Here is a 9,163-nt window from a genome sequence, read left to right as displayed (position 1 = left end):
TGTATAAAAATAAGGGTAAATATGACAAAGGGATGGAATATGACTGTAAAGATGAAAATTATAGAAGATTTTATAAAAGGAATTGATAAGATAAGACATTGGTTGAAAAAAGGAAGAAGAGGATTTAAAAAAAAAAAAAGGGAGAGAATGTGATCAGGCAGGAGAGTAGAACAAAGCCATACACTAGAGATTTAGGATATATTTTGGTCTGTTAGAAGAAACTGCATCCCAAAATTTTAAATAGAGAACAACTTATATGTATATACCAAAAATAAAGTTAACTACTATGAAGGGATCGAATATGACTTTAAAAATGAAAAATAAAAAAGATTTTTAAAAAAGGGATTGATAAGATGTTGGTTGAAAAAGGGAAAAAGAAAAATTCAAAAAAAAAGCAAAGAAAGAAAAAGTTAAAAAAAATTAACTTTGAAAGACTAAAGAATCATGGTAAAAAAGCCATGGATTCTATGTGCAGTATTCCCCTAGCGCTGGAGTTCTGCCGTTCTCATTGATCGGTAAACTTGGTCTTGGCTGGCTGTTCTTGCTGATCTTCTGGGGGAGGGGCCTGTTGCTGTGGTTCTCAAATGTCTTTGCTGGAGACGGAATTGCCCCACCCTTTCTGGGTCCAGGCTAAGTGATCTGCTCGGGTTTGCTCTAGGGAGCTTTTATTCCCTGCAAGCTTTCTGTACAGCTTTGGAGGATGAGAGTGAAAATGGTGCCCCCCCCAATCTCTGCCCCTGAGGAGCCGAGAACTCAGGGGCCCCACTCCTCAGTGTGCCCCCAGAGAAAAGCAGTCAGTCACTCCCGACTCCCCGGTCTCTGGCCACACTCCATGCTCACCCAGCCTGTGACCCAGCATTTCTATCTCTGGCACACGACCCCATGTGGAGTCTCCGAACCCAGCAGATTCCTGCAGTGCGCTCCCGTGCCGCTCCTCCCAGGGGAGGAAGGGAAGTCTCCCTGGATCTGCCGCTTATTGGGTCCCTGCTGGAGGAGCTGTGGTCCAACTGTGCTGCAGATCACAGTTTATGGCAACCCCGAGCTGAGAGCCCACTCCTCAGCTCCGTCTCTGCAGCCGGCTTCCCCGCTCTGATACCTGGGAGCTCTGCCACACTCAGGCACCCCCGGTCTTTCTGTGACCCCAAGGGTCTTGAGACTACACTGTCGCAGCGAAGGTTCCACCCCCCCACTTAGCCACTGGAGCAACGTCCCTCAGCGGAGCAGACTTCTAGATGTTCTGATTTTGTGCTCTGCTGCTCTATCACTTGCTGGTAGCAGCTGATGGAGGCTCCCTCCCCTGCCATCTACCTTCCTGAATATCGCCTTGGATTCACTTCTCCATATGTCCTACCTTCCAGAAAGTGGTCGCTTTTCTGTTCAGAGAATTGCTGCTATTATTTTTTTAGATCTCCTGTTGAGTTTGTAGGTGTTCAGAATGGTTTGATCCCTATCTAGCTGAATTCCTGGGACCAGACAAAATTTAGGTCTCCCACTCCTCCGCCATCTTGCTCCTCCCCCTCGTGTGAGGCATGTTTGTCTCTCTTCCTTTGTGATCTCTCCAGGCCAATCAGAGGAGAGGAGAATGTTCTCACTGGTAAAGAATGTAATAGGTAGGGGCTCCATCTGCTATCTTCCCCAGAGTATGTGCAAAATGCCCAAATGTTCTCACAGTTCATTAGAGGCAGCCCACCTCCTTCATAAACTGTGTGATTATTTGGAAATCCATTTACATTAACAACTAGAAGATGCTATTCTATAAGGTGAAATATCATAAAGCTATTAAAATCAGTTTTTTGAAGAGTACTTACTGATGGGAAAATTCACAAAAATAACATAAAATAAAAACTGCATGCTATTATTTTCATAAAGTATAACCCTAATTATTTCTCCAAAATGCATTAAAAAATTAGAAGAAAATGCATGAAGATGCTATGTGTGGTTTCCCTTGTTTATAGATTACAATGGATTTTATTTTTTTAACACTTTACTTTTTTTTTAGGATTTTGTTTATTTATTTGTTGGAGAGAGAGAGAGCACAAGCAGGGGGAGCAGCAGACAGAGGGAGAAGCAGACTCCCCACTGAGCAAGGAGCCTCATGCTGGACTCAGTCCCAGGATCCTGGGATTGTGACCTGACCCGAAGGCAGAAATTCAACTGACTGAGCCACCCAGGCTTCCCTTTAACACGTTAGTCATGGTACTTTTTAAATTATTATCATTATTATTCTTAGAATAAACATTTTAAAGTACCATCATAAGAGGAATGACCTCTGGAAGGATCAGTAGAAGCAGGGGACCACATCCTTACTCTCTTGTAACCATGTAGAATTTGTGTCTGCATGGACATGTAGAGGTCAACAGAAGCTCTGAACAGATAAGGAGTAAGTGTGTGTTAGGGGAAGTAGTTTAAGAACTGAGAATCATCAAGAAATGGACACAGAAATATAAGGCAGAGAAGGAAAGGAAAGCAGAAGAGGTGATAGTTTCAAAAATATTCATGATGTTCTACATATTAAATTTATGTCACCCGTGTAAGTATTAACACATATTAAAAGGTGATGATATTGGACACAAAGTGAATGGTTAAAATTATGATTTCATGATAAGCTATGACTTGACACAAGAGAATATTAAAACCACTACTTGATAAAAAGCATTTGTTTGTTTGTTTGTTTGTTCTCAGAGTCCAGGAACTTTCACTTTTGTTAGCTTCCCAATTTACTTTAAAATTATGAAAGGGAATTAAAAGAGCCACTTAATTACTGATCTCCTTTAGTTTGCCTATGTGCTATTGAATGTTACATAAGAAAAAACTTTTTATCCGACAAAAAATTTTTTATCTATCTAAAATATATTATTAGAAATTCTGTTTTTTAAGGTAGGATTTATTCTAATTTTTGTGAAATGCTCTGATACACAGTGCCCCCCAATGATTGAAGATGTGCTAAAGATAGACACATATTTATTTAATTTCTTAAGTTATCAGAATTCAGAGACAAATTCAGCCAAGGCTAATTATTAAAATTCCATAAGCTAAATATTCAAGGTATGTCACAATCAGGTCCTATTAGATTGTGGCCTCATTTATTGTCACCCATCATTCTAGAAAGTGAAGTAAGAAGGTTTCTGCTAAATACAATCCAAAAAGATTTGGGGATTTTTGTGTAAAGATGATATCCCCATAAGTACAAAAATAAAATTATAAATGTGTGCTTTGGAAATTGAGCTTTTAAAGGTCACTAAACAAAACTTGTTCCAGAAGATAGCAGGTTCTAATAGCTATATCAAAGTTAAGTTTAAACATGTGCACATGATCCTCTTCCCTACATAGCTTTAGACACAAGTATAAAAACTGCACAAAGAAAATTGTCTTCTGTTTTCAACCCACAATCAGCTTGGCAATAATATCCAAAGCAAAGAGGAATTAGGTTTAATCAAAGTTATCATTCTTATCTCAAATTTGCTATTTGACCAAAAACCTCTTGAGGGGAAGAACTATATCTAAATCATCACCTCATCTGTAGCTACAAGCAAGGTACTCAATAAACATTATCTAGTAAATTCACTCATTTTAATTCAATTCACATTTAATAAATATTGACTCTATAATAGGCAACAATGATACAAAATAACATGGACAAAATATGGATCTCAGCATAACTGAAGTTATGTTGGCCTCAATTTCCACATCTGAATAAAAAAGGTACTGGACAGAATCACTGTCAGTGTTCTTTCTTACTCTAAAATACTATGATTCTACTACCCTAATTATTAATTATTTATCTTAAGAAAATTCAACGACACATTATTATCAGCTTTAAATTATCTCTGTTAGTGGTAAAAAGTAGTACAGGGTAGTGGTTTAAAAGCATGGAAATTGAGGTCAGACAGCCTTGAGTATAATCAAGACAGAGTAATCACACAGTAATTTAAAAAGGGAAAATTTAATATAATGAATTATCAACTATAATGAGGGATTGAAATAAGGAGATAGATATTGACTAGTAAAAAAGTAAAGAAAACTCTAAAATATATAGGAATAACAGGTATGAGGAGCAGTCACTACACCTAGTGCCAAGAGAAAACACCCTTCCCTGTACCCCAAGGCTGAGATACAGACCTCATAGTAGAGGGTATAGCTGTGACCCACTGAATGGCAGAGGATTTGCTGTGGTTCCTAGCTGGCCAAAATTGCTGGCAACGTGCTCTAAAGTGACTATGAAAGCTGTTCACAGGGAGATGCCTCTCACTACCAAACCAGCCAAGTGGAAGCTGTTGGCTACCATGCACTGCAGGAGCTGGGCGCTAAAAATCTACCCACCACACAGGAGTGGGGTTCTGGAGATACAAATGCCCACTGCAGGAGCTTCGGAAGCTAGGCAATAAAGAAGCCATCCATGCTAGTGGAATCTGCTAATCAAATGCTCCAAAACCAGAAAACAAAACCCTTTCTGCCTGCATTATCTCTCCATCACTCTTTAGTGACAAAACCTAACATTGTGTCAGTTGGCAAAAGGCCCAGATCCATTTTCACAGAGCAGGCAAAAAGGTGAATTGGAGCTGATAGGCAATAAATAAATAAAGGAGCACAGCCCACTCCTTTGACTCTCAACTTCTCTGCTCCTGGCTCCACACATTTTAGCTTCCCTACAACAACAAAACAACTTTACATATCAAAACAACTTTATGTAACCATGTACCATTACCCTTCTTAAAAGAAATTCTATTCTTTCCCTCAAATGAGAAATAGTCTGAAAAGTCATTGCATCCATTACTAGCTGTATTAATTTTTCCTCATATTCAGTAACAGTCCCACCATTACCTTAAGTCAAAATTAAAAATGAAACTACCAATAGCATGTATATAAATATCATTAAGAGAAAGCAAGAGATGAAGAAAATGGTTAGCCTACAGACACACATGCACACACACACTCACCAGTCCAAACAATCATGCAAAGCTTCTACAGTCCTCATTTCTGTAACTGCTCATTTTAATTAATTAATATATTTAATTAATATCTTTGGCTTCTTTCCTCCATTACTCATTGGATGTTACTTCTGCCATCAGCCAGAACCTCAATGAGCCAGGGTTTCAGTGACTCAAATCTTCATTCATCAATCATCAGTTGTCCCATTCTTACACTTTCAGTAAGTTGCTTGACCTCTCTAAACTCTTATTACTTCATAAAATAGCAACAAAGGTAGCTAGTTCTCATTTCCAAACTTTCTGGTAAGGATTAAATCAGTTAATATATAAGGAGTTCTTACTACATAGTAGGAACTATTATGGAAGTCTTTGTATATGCTACATATATCAATTCTTCCTCTCTTAATAAAAGTGTCAGGGCACATATTGGAAGAGTTGTATGTGCAGCAATATTTTCCTTTTGAATTCCAAAATAATTTTAAGGGCTACATTTACAGATACTTGCATCATGGTCCCTAAACCATGTGCCTGCCCTGTGTCTGCAAATTTCTAAACTTATTACATGGAGGAAATCACTTACCTTAGCTGGAGTTCTTTTCTAATCTACAAAATAAGGGAATTAGAATCTATGTCCTCTAAATTTTCTTCCAACTTTAGCATATATGATTCTATTTCTACAACTTCAGAGCTCTGTCCAGGTATACTTATATAGTGAACATATAGTGAACAAATGAAACTTTAGTTTGTGTAAAGAGCACTCTTTGGAGTAGAATAATATCAATTCAAGTGACACTGTTTACTAGATATATAACTTTGAGTGATTTGCTTATCTTTGGGGCCTAAGCTTCTTCATCTGTAAAATAGAAAAAAATAAAGACCTCACGCACATTATCATGCAATAGGAGTTCAACTAATTGTAGCTAGGCTGTCTTTTCAAATTAAAGTCTGCTTTGATTCTAAGACATAGTATCATTATGTTATCATCCATGAAGAAAGAAAAAAAAATAAAGGAAAGGAAGGAGGGAGGGAGGGAAGGAGAAAAAAAAGGGAAGAAGAGAGGTAGGGAGAAAGGAGAGAGGAAGGAAGGGAGAAAGGGAGGGAGACAGGGAGAGTTTCCAATTAATTCAAGATTGTAGTTGCTTTCCAATATCAGAGATGTTAAAAAATGTATGTGTTTGGGAGGATAATTTTAAAATCAGCAAAAAAGGCAGTACTGTTATTATTATCTTCTGAACATATACTCTTCTGGTTAAAAAAGCAACAGTCATTTTTCAAGCTTCAAATCCAGCATTTAAAACATTAAATCAATACTATAAAATGTGAAACAAGCCATTACTACATGTCCTTTATGGAAGGGTAGGATCAGTGTGTTTTATGATGAATTACTGAGTGCCTACTATGTGAAAGGTAGGATGTTGGGTGACTGAGATACAATAGTGAGCTAAAAGAGAATCCCCGTTAATATTGCAGCACACAGCCTGGAAAGGGAAAAAAAAATATATTGATGTAATTGTGGAGAGGATTGAGTAAAGATGGGAAGTATTTGAAAAATAAAATTGTAGAACAAAACTGAACTTTTTTTCTTAAAATAGGATATTAAATCTTAAAAATGTAAACATTTTTAAGTACCTACTCTGGAAAATTTTACATGTATAGAATGAAAAAATAGTCTGTTAAGTTGGATCAATATGAAACAAATGATTCAGTGACTAGGGCAAGGTGCTTCTAGGATTAGAGTAAGAAGCCTAGAGCATTAGAAACATTTATAATGAAAGTTAAAACATTGATCTCTCTCCAAAGAAGGAAACATCATAAAGAAAGTTAAAATATCCATTTCCGGGCGCCTGGGTGACTCAGTTGGTTAAGCGACTGCCTTCGGCTCAGGTCATGATCCTGGAGTCCCTGGATCGAGTCCTGTATCGGGCTCCCTGCTCGGCAGGGAGTCTGCTTCTCCCTCTGACCCTCCCCCCTCTCATGTGCTCGCTCTCATTCTCTCTCAAATAAATAAATAAAATCTTAAAAAAATATATCCATTTCCAAAATATCCATTGGTTTATGAATCTACTGTCTTCAAGAATCTTGGATTCTGATTCTTGAATTAAACAAACAAAATGCATGAAGGAAAATAGATTTGCTAGTCCCAAAACAAAAGGGGGTGGAAGGTGATTCTATAGAACAAGTTTCTAATCTGGAAACAAAATGACAAGCTCTAAGGTTTTAGTGTCATGTCCCTCAAGAACAAGCCAACATTCCTTAACCAGGTAATAGTGGGCATGGCAACACTGGACCAGCAACAGAGCCAGAAGGCATTTCATAATCTTTTATTTACTTAAAAGTATACCTTGTACATCTGAGGGAAAAAAATATATATATTCATTTTTTCTTCTATCTAGTATAACTTGTTTTGTTTTTAGTTTAAAGCTATTGTAGAATAGATAGGCATTTTGCTTAGCGTTTTTCACAGTAAAACAAGTCACTGATAAAATGGAAGTGAAAAGTATATTAATGAGACTTCTAAAGGTAATTTTGTTAACTCTTCTCCCGACAGAGAGTTTCACAGGCAGAGGGATGTTAGTATAAAATTGTATAGATTTCTGCAAAAAGGAATTCTCCATTTCAAATAGTCCATTGTTATTTATACATGAAGGCAAATTCTTTACTTCTGTTCCATAAAAATTAAAAAATAAAATATGCAGGGGCGCCTGGGTGGCTCAGTCTGTTAAGTGGCTCAGGTCATGATCCCAGGGTCCTGGGATCGAGCCCCGCATCGGGCTCCCTACTCAGCGGGAGGCATGCTTCTCCCTCTCCCTCTGTCTGCCACTCTGTCTACTTGTGCTCTCTCTCTATCTCTGTTAAATAAATAAATAAAAATCTTAAAAAAAAAAAAACCAAAATATGCAATATCCTTTGGCTTCTGGTCCCATGTAAATTAACTTCTTTTTTTTTTCTTTTTTCATATTTATTTATTTAATTAATCTCTACCCCCCAATGTGGGGCTTGAACTCACAACCTTGAGATGAAGAGTCACATGTTCCCCTGAGCCAGCCAGGCACCCCGCATGTCGATTAACTTCTTAAAGTGTGAAGTTAGGTATGAAGTTTTGGGTTTCACTGATGACCTTGTAACAACATACATGATTTAGCAAGAATTTTCTGATATTTCATTTTGAAAGACCAAAAAAAAAAAAAAAAAGAGTCAGATTTTATATGCTATATAATGTAGTTAAATGAAAATATATAACCAATTGTTTTGCCTCAGGAGATATGACCCATAATGATTACCCTGTTATTTTTTTTCTGCTCTTCTCTCTTTGAATCTCTATGCCTGATAAATCTTCGATCCCTAATCTGTCTACACTCTTGTTTTCCCTCTATCTACAATGCTTAATATCTGCTAAACATTTAAAATTTGTTATTGGTTAGAAAGGAAAATAGGGTGATAGAATGCCTTACTTGTATAACTACTAACGCATAACAGTTACACAGATATTACCTAGCATATGCTTATCTTAAAATAAAATCATCTCAGAAAGGAAATAAAGCCTCAGAGGGTGAAGAAAAAGAGGTATTTCTGAACATATTGTGGAAGAGCACAGATTCAATTAATGAACTCAGCTAAGTTAGAAAAAAACAACTAGAATTTGGAATGTGAGTGACAAGAGTTATAATTCTTTGTTAATAATGATCTTATCCATTAGAGAGAGGGTTAGAAGTGAGGCACAGAAGGTAAAATAATAACGACACATTTCTAATTCTGAGTACAGCAAAAGCAGAAAGATATACAATTCTGGAAAAAAACCAATCCTAATAAATGTCAATCTATGAAGAGTAGATATATGGAAAAGCCCAGGGACAGTTTATAGAACTCAGAATTTCCATTCCCACTATAGGCTTTGGTATCCAATCTGCCCACAGAAGGATTTTTCAGTTCCTTGATTTTTTTCTTATGAAAGAAATGTACTTAGAATTTTCCGGTTAAACCTTATGAATCTAACACATGCATTTATTTCCGATCCATCTAAAAACATCCCAAAATTATAGCAATTAAAAAAAGGATAGGCTTACAAAGTGAAAAGGAAGGAAGGAAGGAAGAAAAGAAGGAAGGAAGGAAAGAAGGAAGGAAGGAAGGAAGGAAGGAAGGAAGGAAGGAAGGATGGAAGGAAAGAAAGAAAGAAAGAAAGAAAGAAAGAAAGAAAGAAAGAAAGAAAGAAAGAAAGAAAGAAAGAAAGAAAGAAA

The sequence above is a fragment of the Mirounga leonina genome, unplaced genomic scaffold (genome assembly GCF_011800145.1).
Source record: "Mirounga leonina isolate KUSES-001 unplaced genomic scaffold, KU_Mleo_1.0 Mir_115, whole genome shotgun sequence".
Taxonomy (NCBI): Eukaryota; Metazoa; Chordata; class Mammalia; order Carnivora; family Phocidae; genus Mirounga; species Mirounga leonina.
The sequence above is the reverse complement of the archived record's forward strand: the minus strand, read 5'-3'. Positions refer to the sequence as shown.